General features: G+C 39.9%; 1 protein-coding gene across 2 annotated transcripts in view; it reads left to right on the forward strand.

Annotated features, from left to right (window-relative positions):
• Positions 1-13141, forward strand: part of SRFBP1 (serum response factor binding protein 1) — an 87086-nt gene that overhangs the window by 4114 nt on the left and 69831 nt on the right. The gene's annotated exons all lie outside the window — the stretch shown is intronic.

The raw sequence follows: 13141 nt of genomic DNA on the forward strand, positions 1-13141 counted from the left end.
AAGATGGATAGCATAGCTGATTATTTCCCATGGCTTTTTGTCTGATATTTTTCATAACCTTAACTTGTAACAAAAAACTGACAGTCTTTGAAAGTCTGAAACTGCAGTCTGAGTTATATCTGTAATTCTGTGAAACTTGCATCTTTTATCACAGTGCAGCCAGAAGTAAATGTATGTTTGGAGATGCTTATGTAGAGGCTGGGTTGGGCTTTTTATGGGTAGGTATCATGTTTGTCATTAGGTGGTCAGACACAGCTAAGATGTCAAATGGAAAAAGAAAAATAGTTACTGAAATTGCATTTACATGTACCTTTACTCACAAATTGCTGTAAGTCCAAGTACATGCTTTGAAAAGTAAATCACTTCTGGTGACTGGAGTTTCTCTGTAGCAGTGAAAAAAAAACATGGTCTGACTGGGATATCAAGTGCAATTATTAAAGAATGAAGAGGTGGGAATTCGAGAGGGTCATGTGTTCTTCCTGAGGCTGAATTGGCTTATATAGCCAGGAACTGCATCATGATTTTTGTAAGGTGCATTACATGTGAAAAACCTGATTACTTATACATGCTAGTCCTTAGTGCATTTATGTGTTTCTGTTTTTGATACAGTAGGTCCAGCATGCTTGTATAAATGTCAGTTTTAAATTGAAGTAAGGGGTTTTTTGTCATTGGATGATCACCGTTTTTGCAGAGAAACATGCCATACAAATTGAGTTTAGGACTTCTCTGTGGTATTTATTTGCAGTTAAAGATCTTCCTTATTTTCAGCCTTCTTCAGCATTGACTGCCACATCACTGTCATATGCCTCTCTGTGATTTCATTGACTGAAGATGACAATTTAGACATAAAATTCAAAATTTTGTTTATAGTAATGACTTTTTTCACCCCATGTTTTAGACTATAGAAAATGCAACAGTTTTTTAACATTGAAAGGCCTTTTGTTTAAGATTTTTTGTGAAGAACTGCTTTGCTGTTCAGTGTATGGTGTCTCAAACATATGTGATGTGCCCCGGAAGTAAAGTGATTCTCCAACTGTGGTTTCACAGGCAGCTGGATTCACTGCCTCTGAAGCTGTGGCTTCTCATTCTTGCTCCTTACCCACATGGCCACATGGTTGTGCCTCTCTCTTGTGTGGGCAGAAAAAAATTTTTGCTGGAGTAGTTTTCTGCTACTGGTTTGAGGTAGCAGGGTCTTACAGGGAGTGAGAGCAGCAGGAACATGTGACTAGAGATGAATGGGAGGGACCTGCAGGATAGGTGGAGACAAGCTCTGCTTTCCACCATAGTAAGCTGTTCACTTGGCTTGTGGGGCTGGTAGAACTATACTGTTCTGCATCTTACTTAAGCGTTTATCTTTAGGCAGTGGCATTTTTGTGAAATAAGCGTAAGATTTGGGGAGAGCATACAACCAACGAAACCTAAAAGAGTCAGGATGATTATATGATGTGCAGTTATGTTGTCTGGCAGGTGCTTATGTTATGGAAGTTAACTAGTGGTCAAGGCTATAAGGGCAAGAGAGCATGAGGGTTCAAAGAGGGAGCCAAAGGAGCCCTTATATTTGTCTGACCTTGTTAATGTTACATAATGAGTTCATTGGAGAGTAGTTACAGATCAGTTGGAAAGAAGAATCTTATAATTTCACTGTTATACTTAAGTAAGTTCATATTTATTTTGGGGAAATGTGACCAATGGTATATCAAGGGGGGAAAAAACCCAACTGGTCTCTTAGTTGTTTCAAAGAACTTTTAAAACAAGCTACAGTCCAGTAGTAAGTAAAGCAAAAATAATTTTCAGGAGTTGTATTTTCCACAGTAATCAGAGAAATGAACACTTAGCCCTTCTTTTTTGGCTTTTCTTTAAAATTGCTTTCTACTATCATGAACAAGCTGATGTGGGCATTCAATTTTTTAGTGTATTATATCCAAACAGCTAGTGTTACCTAAGGCATGTTGTGATATTTTTAAATGCATTCCTGGACCTTCTTTACCGGTGATAAAAAAGAATCCTAGACGGAAACTTTGAAAATAACAGTGACTGAGTGCTGTAGGCATTAGTGTTTAAATTGGTCTGAAATACTGGGCAGCCAGCCCAGTGCAGTGATCCAAGCTTGTCTTTGAAATAAAGTAACTATCCCCAAAGATCTGTGCTGTTTCCTGTGCTATGTGGGAATCTAGGAGTTCCTTTAGGGTACTTTAATATTCCTGTGTGCTGACTTTACAGCTGCCTAAAGCGGAGGTGCGGAGGTGAGGCATGACGTGAGGTATGTGACCAGTTATCCAGTATTGGACTGAGCTGTGAGATATTTTACTGCTCATAATTCAAAATATCATGCCTTCTTTAAAAGCATGCCTCTGATGGAGAAATGCTGCATTTACTGTTTAATGGCTTAGTTTTTACAAAACCTTACAGCAGATGAGAAAGTTGGTATATAGGTTCCCTCAGTCTGAGATGAGTTGAATCCTGTGATCTCAGTGACCAGCAGAGTGCACTAATCGCAAAGAGTAACGCTGGGCTATTGTCCGGCAAAGGGAGATTTTATGGGGTAAGGGGAGCCTGGGCATGTGTTTCACCAGTGGGAGCATTTCCGTAGGAAAAGTCCTTGGCAGTGATCCAAAGGCTGCTTATCCAACAATTAACATAAAATACATGAGATCTCTCAAAGGAAATACAGGAATTCGGAACTCTTTACCCCTGAGGAAATCCATCTTGCTGGTCTACAAATGATCTCCCTTTTGTTATTTTGTCTATGGCTTATGAACCTTGTTTGTTCCAGCACCTATCCAGCATGCTGGCCAAGCTACTCTCTTGAAGTAGAAGCATTTCTCCCACACTCCTCACGTTGAAGAAGGTCTGTAATGTTAAGCTTTTCAGTTCTGGTAAGTGCCCCAACGTCTAAACTGTTCCTTAGATGTTGGACACCAGTTGTGGTGCTGTTCTGAGCTATCTGCCAGTATCGTTAAGCTATATCAGAGAAACTGGCTCTTGGGCAACTTAAGTAATCTTTAAGTTCATCTGTGATCACTTCAGAATAATCTCTTAAGTTAAAGTGGTTAGCATTTAGATGCTTTTGAAAAAGTACAGGTACTTAGCTTTGTGATCAAAACTGAAGTTGTGGCTGAATTCTAGCACTACCAAGATCTGTGTATCTCTGGTATACATGTGATCTTAAATACTTCTTTGAACCTGGTCATACAGTCTCTTATGTCACTGAAATCAGTCTAAAGTCTTGGAAAGGCATATGAATAAGTTACGAGACCTGAGTAAAAATAAATTTCTACACAATTCAAAATCAAATGTCTAATCTTTTTCCTCAGTTTATTTCTCAGTATACTGGCAAATCACTACTTTTTTTCTGTAAATTACAACTCTGTGCAAAGTTAAAAAGCAAACAGGACTTTGAATACTTGGCAGCAGTCATTTTAGTTCTATGGAAGTGCATGTAATAATTCTTGCATTAGTTGTGTTACTAATAAATAATTCTGTGCACAACAGTTTCTTGAAGGAGAAGAAAATTGTACTTGATTGGGCTTGAATTCTGCTTAAAACAGTTCAAGTGTTAAATTACTGACATTCTTTTACAGACCATGTAAATGTCCTAAGGAAAAGGTCCTTTTGAAAGCTTATGAAATTTCCAAACTTACACTCTGTGAGATAGAATTCTGAGGAATTGTGGCTTTTTTTTTTTTTTTTTTTTTTTTCCTAGGAACTGTTCCAGCAGCTGTTTCTAAAGTTTCTGGAGTTGCCACATCATCAGTTATACTAATATTAACAGCAAATTCAGATCTGCTATTCACACAGATTTTGTTTCAGCATATTACTGAAGCAGTTAAACATGGCAAACTGAAGTTTTTGCTTCTGGCAATATTGTATACAGCCATTATCAAACTACTGTACTTCAGGACAGAAATGAAAACTTTTCCTTAGCTCAAGTGGTTTATATAAAGTGTGTGTGGTAGGCCACGTAGACTAGTAAGATGCTCTCATAAAACAAAACATCTGTGGTTCCTTGGTGTGGTAGTGTACAATAATGAAAAAAACATGCAAACGCTGTCATGGGAAACTTTTAACTTTTATTTTAAAGGAACTGAGAGATACTTGCAGTACACAGTATAGTCTTTTATCAGATGTAATTTATGGGGATATATACATGCATAAAATACAATTTTAAAACATGGTTCTGTTACAGTAAATGGGCTTAATTGCTTACTGCTGTCGCTGCAGACATCTTTCTGCAACCTTTGCATTGGTGGCCCTGCAGTTTGCTGCCAAATGAAGGAAGCAAGGCTGAAATGGGTGTAGAAGGAAAGGGGTGGTGGTGGGATTTTTTGCTAACAAAATCTGGGGCTTGGGGGGTTCCTAAAAGGAGGAATAGTAATCAGTTGTGACTTCATCACAAATTACTAGTTGATATGGCAGTGATAAAATGCCTTTTAGTTTGCCTTACACTGTGGAGGTCAGTAGTGAAGAGGAATTAAGGCAGAACTTTTTTAGTTAGCATTTTTAGCACAAAAGTGGCCAGCTACTAAATTCAGTGACTGTTTTGATTGTCCTTTAAATCATATAACAGAAAGGATTTTAAATTCTTGTATTGATTTTATATGAAAAAACTTAGCATTACTTTATTTCTTTTGCAAAGGTGGATCACAGTGGTACATGTTTATTCACATCACATTTAATACCAAATTAAGTCTCTGTGTGTGTTCATATGTATATTCAAAACTAACTGCTTATAATGTAAATTAATACCATTTTTTAGAATGTAAATATTCTGTTAATTTTTATTTGGTGTACTTTCTGTTCTGTAGTCACCTGACATGCTTTTCTGTTTTGTAATTTTTGTCTTGAGTAAACAGGTCAAAATGGAGTCCAACAGAGTATTTGTGTAATGGCTTTTAGAGAACTCCCATTTAAATCACCAGTAAGCTTGATATTGAGATCCAAGACACAAAATTAAGCTAGGGGCTCTAATTCTCGAGTTTGAGTGTACTATCTAGAGATCTGGTTGGATTCATTCATTGTGTTGGAAGCTAGTTTATTATATGTTTGTAGACTTGTTTAAATTCTTTTTATCTATGGTCAAGAAAACTTTGGATATAAAGTGGATCTCAGCAGTTGAATTAAACAACTATCAGTTTTAAATATTATTGTATAGCAGCTTGCTAGGGTGAGAAGTTAGACTGCAAAGTCTTTAAATCTGATACAGTGTGAAAGAATTCAATCTCAAAAATTCATTACCCTGACCAGGAGCAGAAATGAGTAATATTCCACTAGGAGCAGGAACTTGAAGCTCAGAATAAAATGAGAGGGACTTTGTTTCCTGATGTTAATGAGTCAAATGTTGGAATTGAGGCTTGTCTTACTCCTAGAAGATATTGTGTGTTAAGGTAAGGTGCAAATGTAAGCAGTGAATCTGGAATAGCTTTTTGTTTCAAAGCTATTTTAGAAACGGAGTTCCATCTTATGATTTGGCTTACTCCATTTCCAAATATCTGGAATAATGAGAATAAGCCAGTTTCAAATAAAAATCTCCAAACATGCTTTAAAGTGGCTACAAAATTGTGTTTATTCCTTTGTTATTTTTGTTCTCTTTTTTGTTCTGCAATTCAGAATTTCTTAGCTCATTTTCCCTAGATTCTGACCTTGATAATTTCAATATAGAATGAAAACCAGCCAGAAAAATAAAACTGACAAATGAAAAACAAAATTTACTCCTCAGGGTATAACTGTTAGTACTTTTTGAATTAAACATATTGAAATAACATTTACTTTGTCTTGAAAGAAAGTGTTCACAAGAAAGCCCACCCCTTACAAAGAAAAAAAATTATTTAAAGCTAGTGGTGGAGCAAGGCAGAGATTATATTTTTATATAAGCAATACATACAGTATATCGCTGGCATAGCAAATGCTGGTATCTGAATCTTTGTGGTTAGGGGAACATTCTCCATTTAATTTATAGCCATTGTGATGTGTGAGATAGATGGCATCTCAAAGATTCTACTGTGATAACAGGCTATCTTCATTATTTTCAGAATCAGCTATACCCTGGGGATCTACCCAGTGGTAGTGAGGCAGCTGCAGAAGTGCTCACCAAGATACTTTCCATCATTTATCAGCATTCCTGGCTAACCAGGGAGGTCTCAGTTGACCAAAGTTTAGCAAATGTGACACCCATTTGCAGGAAAGGCTGGAAGGAGGATCTGGGGAACTATAGGGCTGTCAGTCTGACCTCAGTACTGGGGAAGCTTATGGAGCAGATCATCTTGAGTGTCATACGTGGCATGTACAGGACAACCAGATGATCAGGCCCAGTCAGCATGAGTTTATGAAAGGTAGGTCCTGCCTGACAAACCTGATCTCCTCCTGTGACAGGGTGACCTGCTTATTGGATGAGGGAAAGGCTGTGGATGTTGTCTACCTTGACTTCAGTAAGGTCTTTGACACCGTTTCCCACAGCATTCACCTGGCAAAACTTGCTGCTCACAGCTTGGATGGGCACACGCTTTGCTGGGTAAAAAACTGGCTGGATGGCTGGGCCCAAAGAGTTGTGGTGAAAGAAGCTAAATCCAGTTGGTGACCAGTCATGAGTGGTATCCCTCAGGGCTCGGTTTTGGGCCCAGCTCTGTTTAATATGTTTATCAGTGATCTGGACAAGGGGATCGAGCACACCCTCAGTAAGTTTGTAGATGCCACCAAGTTAGGTGGGAGTGGTGACCTGCTTGAGGGTAAAGACGCTCTACATAAAGATCTGGACAGGCTGGATCAGTAGTTCAAGGCCAGTTGCACGAGGTTCAGGAAGATCCAGTGCCTGGTCCTACAGCTGGGTTACAACAACACCATGCAACACTATGGGTTTGGGGCAGAGTGGCTGGAAAGCTGCTTGAAGAAAAAGGCCATGGGGGTGTTGCTCGACAGCCGCTGAACATGAGCCAGCAGTGTACTCTGGTGGTGAAGAAGGCCAATGGCATCCTGGCTTGTATCAGAAATAGCATGGCCAAGAGGGACAGGGAAGTGATCATTCCCCTGTACTCGGCACTGGTGAGGTGGCATCTCAATACTGTGTTCAGTTTTAGCCCTCACTACAAGAAAGAACACTTAGGTGCTAGAGCACGTCCAAAGAGGAGTAACGAGGCTGATGAAGGACCTATAGAACAAGTCAAGAGGAGCAGCTGAGGGAACTGGGAGTCTGGAGAAAAGGAAGCTCAGGGGAAACCTTAGTACTCTCTACAACTACCAAAAATGAGGTTGTATTGAGGTAGGTGTTGGTCTCTTCTTCCAAGTAGCAAGTGATAAGATGAGAGTAAATGGCCTCAGGTTGCACTAGGGTAGGTTTAGACTGCATATTTGGAGAAATTTCTTCACCGAAAGGGTTCTCAAGCATTGGAACAGGCTGCCCAGGGTCGTGGTTGAGTCACCATCCCTGGAGATACTGAGATGTGTAGACGTGGTGCTTAGAGTCATGGTTGTGTTAAGTTAAGGGTTTGACTTGATTCTAAGGGTCTTTTCCAACCTAAATGTTTCTATGATTCTTTGATTCCTCTTTGCTGTTTTATGAGGGCACATTTGAAAAAGTCTGAGGTCATGTACAGACATGCTAAGAGAATGAATGAACAGAAGGGATGAGTGAACAGAGATTGTTTGCATGAGAGGCTAGTAAGAACTGTTTTGTATAGCAGCTGGTTAAAAGTAATGAATAAAGTTTCATCCAGTGGCAAAAATTACTGGGGGACTGTTGAAGAGGAAATTATTAGGATAGGAGCAGAGCATAACTTAAGATAAGTTACATGATAAAACAGAAATTTCAGACAATACAAAGCAAAAGTTAAGGTGGTTGCTTGCTCTTGGAGCAGTTCAGAAATAACAGAATCACAGAATGATCTAGGTTAGAAAGGACCTTGAAGATCATCTAGTCCAACCATTAACCTAACACCGACAGTTCCCAACTACACCATATCCCTGAGTGCTATGTCAACCCGACTCAAACACCTCCAGGGATGGGCACTCCACCACCTCCCTGGGCAGCCCATTCCAACGCCTAACAACCCCTTCTGGAAAGAAATGCTTACTAATATCCAGTCTAACCCTTCCCTGGCCCAATTTGAGGCCATTACCGCTTGTTCTATTGCTTGTCACTTGGTTAAAGAGACTCATCCCCAGCTCTCTGCACCCTCCTTTCAGGGACCTGTAGAGGGCGATGAGGTCTCTCCTCAGCCTCCTTTTCTCCAGACTAAACACCCCCAGTGCCCTCAGCCGCTCCCCGTACGACCTGTGCTCCAGACCCTGCACCAGCTCCGTTGCCCTTCTCTGGACACACTCGAGTCATTCAATGTCCTTTGTGTAGTGAGGGGCCCAAAACTGAACACAGCCATCGAGGTGCGACCCCAGCAGTGCCGAGTACAGGGGTCAGATCCCTTCCCTGTCCCTGCTGGCCACGCTATTGCTGACACAAGCCAGGATGCCATTGGCCTTCTTGGCCCCCTGGGCACACTGCTGGCTCCTGTTCAGCCGGCTGTCAATCAACACCCCCAGGTCCCTCTCTGACTGGCAGCTCTCCAGCCACTCCTCCCCAAGCCTGTAGCGCTGCTGGGGGTTGTTGTGGCCCAAGGGCAGCCCCCGGCATTTGGCCTTATGGAAACTCCTCCAGTTGGCCTCAGCCCATGGCTCCAGCCTGTCCAGGTCTCTCTGCAGAGCCTCCCCGCCCTCGAGCAGATCAACACTCCCACCCAACTTGGGGTCATTTGCAAACTGACTGAGGGTGCACTCGATCCCCTCGTCTAGATCATCAATAAAGATGTTAAACAGGAGTGGCCCCAAAACCGAGCCCTGGGGGACACCACTCGTGACCGGCCGCCAATCGGATTTAACTCCATTCACCACAACTCTCTGGTCCCGGCTGTCCAGGCAGTTTTTTACCCAGCAAAGCGTGTGCCCATCTAAGCCGTGAGCAGCCAGTTTTGCAAGGAGAATGCTGTGGGAAATGGTGTCAAAGTCCTTGCTAAAGTCAAGGTAGACAACATCCACAGCCTTTCCCTCATCCAATAAGCAGGTTGCGCTGTTGTAGAAGGAGATCAGGTTTGTCAAGCAGGACCTGCCTTCCATAAACCCATGCTGACTGGGCCTGAGCATCTGGTTGTCCCCCATGTTGTGTGATGGTACTCAGGATGAGCTGCTCCATCAGCTTCCCGGGCACCGAAGTCAAGCTGACAGGCCTGTAATTCCCTGTATCATCCTTCCAACCCTTCCTATAGGTGGGCGTCATATTTTGACCAATTTCCAATCTGTCGGGACCTCGCCAGTCAGCCAGGACTGCTGGTAAATGATGGAAAGTGGCTTGGCGAGCACCCCAACCCTCGGCTGTGTCCCATCTGTTCCCATAGACTTGTGCGTGTTTATGTGATGCAGCAAATCACTGAGTGTCTCCTGGATTGTGGGAGGGTCGTTTTCCCAGTCTCTGTGTTCTGGCTGAGGAGGCTGGATTCCCTCAGTACAGCTAGTCTTTTTATTAAAGACTCAGGCAAAGAAGGCATTAAGCAACAAGAATGATGAAATAGAGATAGCTGGTAATTCTTTAAATATTACAACAGTAGAAAGTGATCAGTGGGTAATGAGGTGTGTTAGACAGGAGGAAATAGGATGAGCAATGAGGAGAGCTCATAAGAAGGGGAAACATATTCGGTGTGGAGAAAGCTGGAAAGTTGAGGAAGAAAGTAGCAAGCTTCAGAAGAAGGGAATCCCCCAACAGAACGAACACTTGGTGTGGAAGAGCAGTTCTAAATGGCTGGACAATAAACATACCATACCTAAAATAGATGGATGATATGAAAACACTTGTTCTGTTACAGCAAAGATTTTTGAGCAGTGCTCTAAGCTATTAGTAACTAATACTGGGATAGTTACACAAACTCTTGTAGACTGGTGTTTTGGCATCTGCCTGATGGAGAACTAATTGCTTGAAGGTATACTTTTAAACAAAAGAATAACGTCTGTCAAACATCTGGCAAGGATATTTTAAACTCTTTATTCTTTCTGCTTTTCATACTTGTCTTTCTTCCCTTTTTCTATTTTATGTTGTGAAGAAACTTCCAGGAAGAATGTGGATTATTAGATTCTTCTGTACTTTTTTTCAGACACTGACTACTTTCCCCATGTGTTTGTGTTCATGAAAATTTCTCATCATGATATTGAATGGGTTTTTTAAACTAAGAGAGTAAAGAACAACTGGTGTAGCAAGGTAATTCTGCATTCCCATTAGAAAGAATTGTTCCTGTACTTCCAAAAAGACTGAAAAAGAAGGCATATGATACTCCTGTTAAAATACATAATTTAAGAATTTTTTGGCCTTATATGTAACTGCTGTGTGAGAGAAAGAGTACCCAGAAAAAAGATAAGTAATAGAGACAGGATAGCAGAAACAAGTTTAATGGAAGAGCAGTTTTTTAGTGGGAAGCAGTGCTGTTGTTACCGTTCTTTAAATAAGGGGAAGGCAGTTTTTATAAGAAGATATGCAAAGTACACATATTTTGAAGGTGTAAAACTACATACACATCTTTTCTGTTCTTTCCCTGTTTTATTGTTCTTTCTTCTCTTTTTTTTTTTAATAGAGGATTTCTTCCTTTGAAAATATGAAGATTCAATCCTTATTACATGTTATTGCTGCAGCTAATTTTTTTCCAGGCATAGAAGAAAAGTGCTTCTGGATTTTTTTTTTCTCTCCTAGAACTTCACTCACTGTGACTTATATTTGATTATTTATTGGATTAGTCATCATTCCTTGCTTTCCTTGTACTCCCTCATTCCATGTTAGATTGTGATGCTAGTAATATAGATTTCTTTTTTTCTTGTCTAACCCTTAGAAGTATCATATTTGAGTGTCAGACAGGAAAGTAGACACTCTTGGAGACAGGAGAAAATTTTATCATTAGTTTAAAAAATACTGCCATGATGGAATTTCCTTCAGCTTTGTGAGGAGTGTAGTACAGAGGGAGGTGCTTATTCCACCACAGTGCATCAGTACTGGTGATACTTAACTGACATGATGGAAATTAGATTTAACTGTTGCAAGATTTAGCTTGAGGTGTGGTTTGCTTATATCCAGCAGTTAATTAAACTTAATATTGAGTTTCACTTTGGCAGCAGGAGTTGATAGTTAAGACCTTTCCCTTTTCTGATGGGAGTTTTCACATACCTTTAAAGAACTTCCTTGCCTTTTGGCTCCCTAGTACTTATTCCTCCTCTTACATATATAGACAGGGACAAACTCTACTGGGGAGGAGCTTGAAGAAAAGTAGGTTGGATTTTAAAACAAGAAGTTTATTTTTCTTATTATAGTAGGATCAGTTACTTTTATTTTAAATTTTCAGAAAACCAGGTTATACATATACTTTATACACAATCTAAAAATTGTGGTATTTATCCTTCACATTTATAGAGAAATAATTTAATAGGTATTTCTCCAACTTGATCATTTGTCAGCTGATGCTGAGTTTTATTTTAATTGCTTAATGAAACCATTTTTCTTTTGATTCCTTTGTGTCTGCATAGTAACAACTATATAGTGACATTGAAATAGAAATTTTGAAGTCTTAGTATAAAGTGAGTGGTTGTATTGAATGACAGATTCACAAAAATAATGCATTTTCTGGTAATATTAAGACAGGAATATTTGGCAAGTATTGTGCTGCTGTAATGTCGTACAGGCTTCCCATTCTGGGTAATTGGAGTAACTATAAAAATGTCTCTTTTTACATGAAGTGTCTTGCACAGAACCTTTCTTTCTATCCAGTTCAGGAAGCTGTCAGTGTTCTAATTTCCCTTGAAGCTTCAATCACCAGATCAAAAACGTAAGTCCAAAGAATGCGGTAAGAATAAGATGTATTTCAAGATGCAGAACCAACGATACTTGTCATCTTATAGCTTTGAGTCTGATATTCCTTAAGACTTCATGCCAGCATTCTTAGTTACTCCTCTATCTCTACAGTTTTTTAGTGTATTATCCTTGGATTTGCTCTGTCTGAGCGCTGATCAGTGACTGGTAGTTATGGCCTGTGTTTCCCACCTGTTCGAGGGATCAGGAGATGCGACTGGTGTTCCGTGACTGATTCAGAGCCAGACATGCTGGTGAATGAGTATGCATGTACTAACTGGCAGCCAAAATGGAAAAGATTTTAATTCTGGCTGTATATTTCTTCTATGCGAGGCATGCTCATTTTAGTCCTTATCTCCTGCTTTGCTACCAGTTTTCAAAAAAATGTGTAGGAGTTCTGGCCTGTGCTGATTTGTCAAACTTGGTTATTGTTTAGTAAGCCCAAAAGTTACTGGGAAGGGATGCTGACAGGCAGACAATGTGCTGACAAACATAATTTCCTCAGAAACCAGGTTAACAAATTTAATTCTGGGGTACTTATTTTTAATCTTCCACTTCAGGATAGCTAAGAAAAGTTGTAATGTATTGACTCTCAGGACTCTTCAGATTTTTTGCTGATGGCTTAGGAGGCCAATACCACCATCTCTTTGCAAAAAGGATCATTAATTAAACTCAGAAACACTGAGCAGCAAACAAATTTTGAAAATTCTAAATTCTGAAACAAAGTTGAGAAACTGGGATTTCTAAGATGACATGGAAAAAATATTTTTTAAATGTAGGATAGGATATATTTTCCTTCATTTTTTGAGCATGTAAATAAAGTAATTTATCATAACATCGGTGTTACATAAGAGTAGTTCTACAAATTGATGTGATATTTAAAGAACTTCAAGTCTAAATAGACTATTAAAAAGCAAAATTATACATGGAAGAACCAGTTTAGCTGGCAGGCTTCAGAATTTCCATCATAATCTTTGAGTCAGCTCAGGTGCTGATTTTCTGCTTGTGCTATGCCACAAGTTTTAAACCATATTGATGCAAGTTATTGCTTTCAGTGGATGTTGTCCAAGGCCTTTCCAAACCAAATGAATGCATGAATGAGATCAGTTCTACCAGTGAAAAAAGAAGGGGCAGCATCCATTCTTGTAGGGCTAACTAGTATACAACTGCCACTGTCCCTATTTCTCCATTTCCATCCCACCCCCAATTAGTAACAGTAGCTCAGCAGACTGATCTTGCAGCTGGAGCTGAGCAGCTTTGAATGAATTTTGATGTTTTGCT

The sequence above is a fragment of the Athene noctua genome, chromosome Z, assembly GCF_965140245.1.
Source record: "Athene noctua chromosome Z, bAthNoc1.hap1.1, whole genome shotgun sequence".
Classification (NCBI taxonomy): Eukaryota; Metazoa; Chordata; class Aves; order Strigiformes; family Strigidae; genus Athene; species Athene noctua.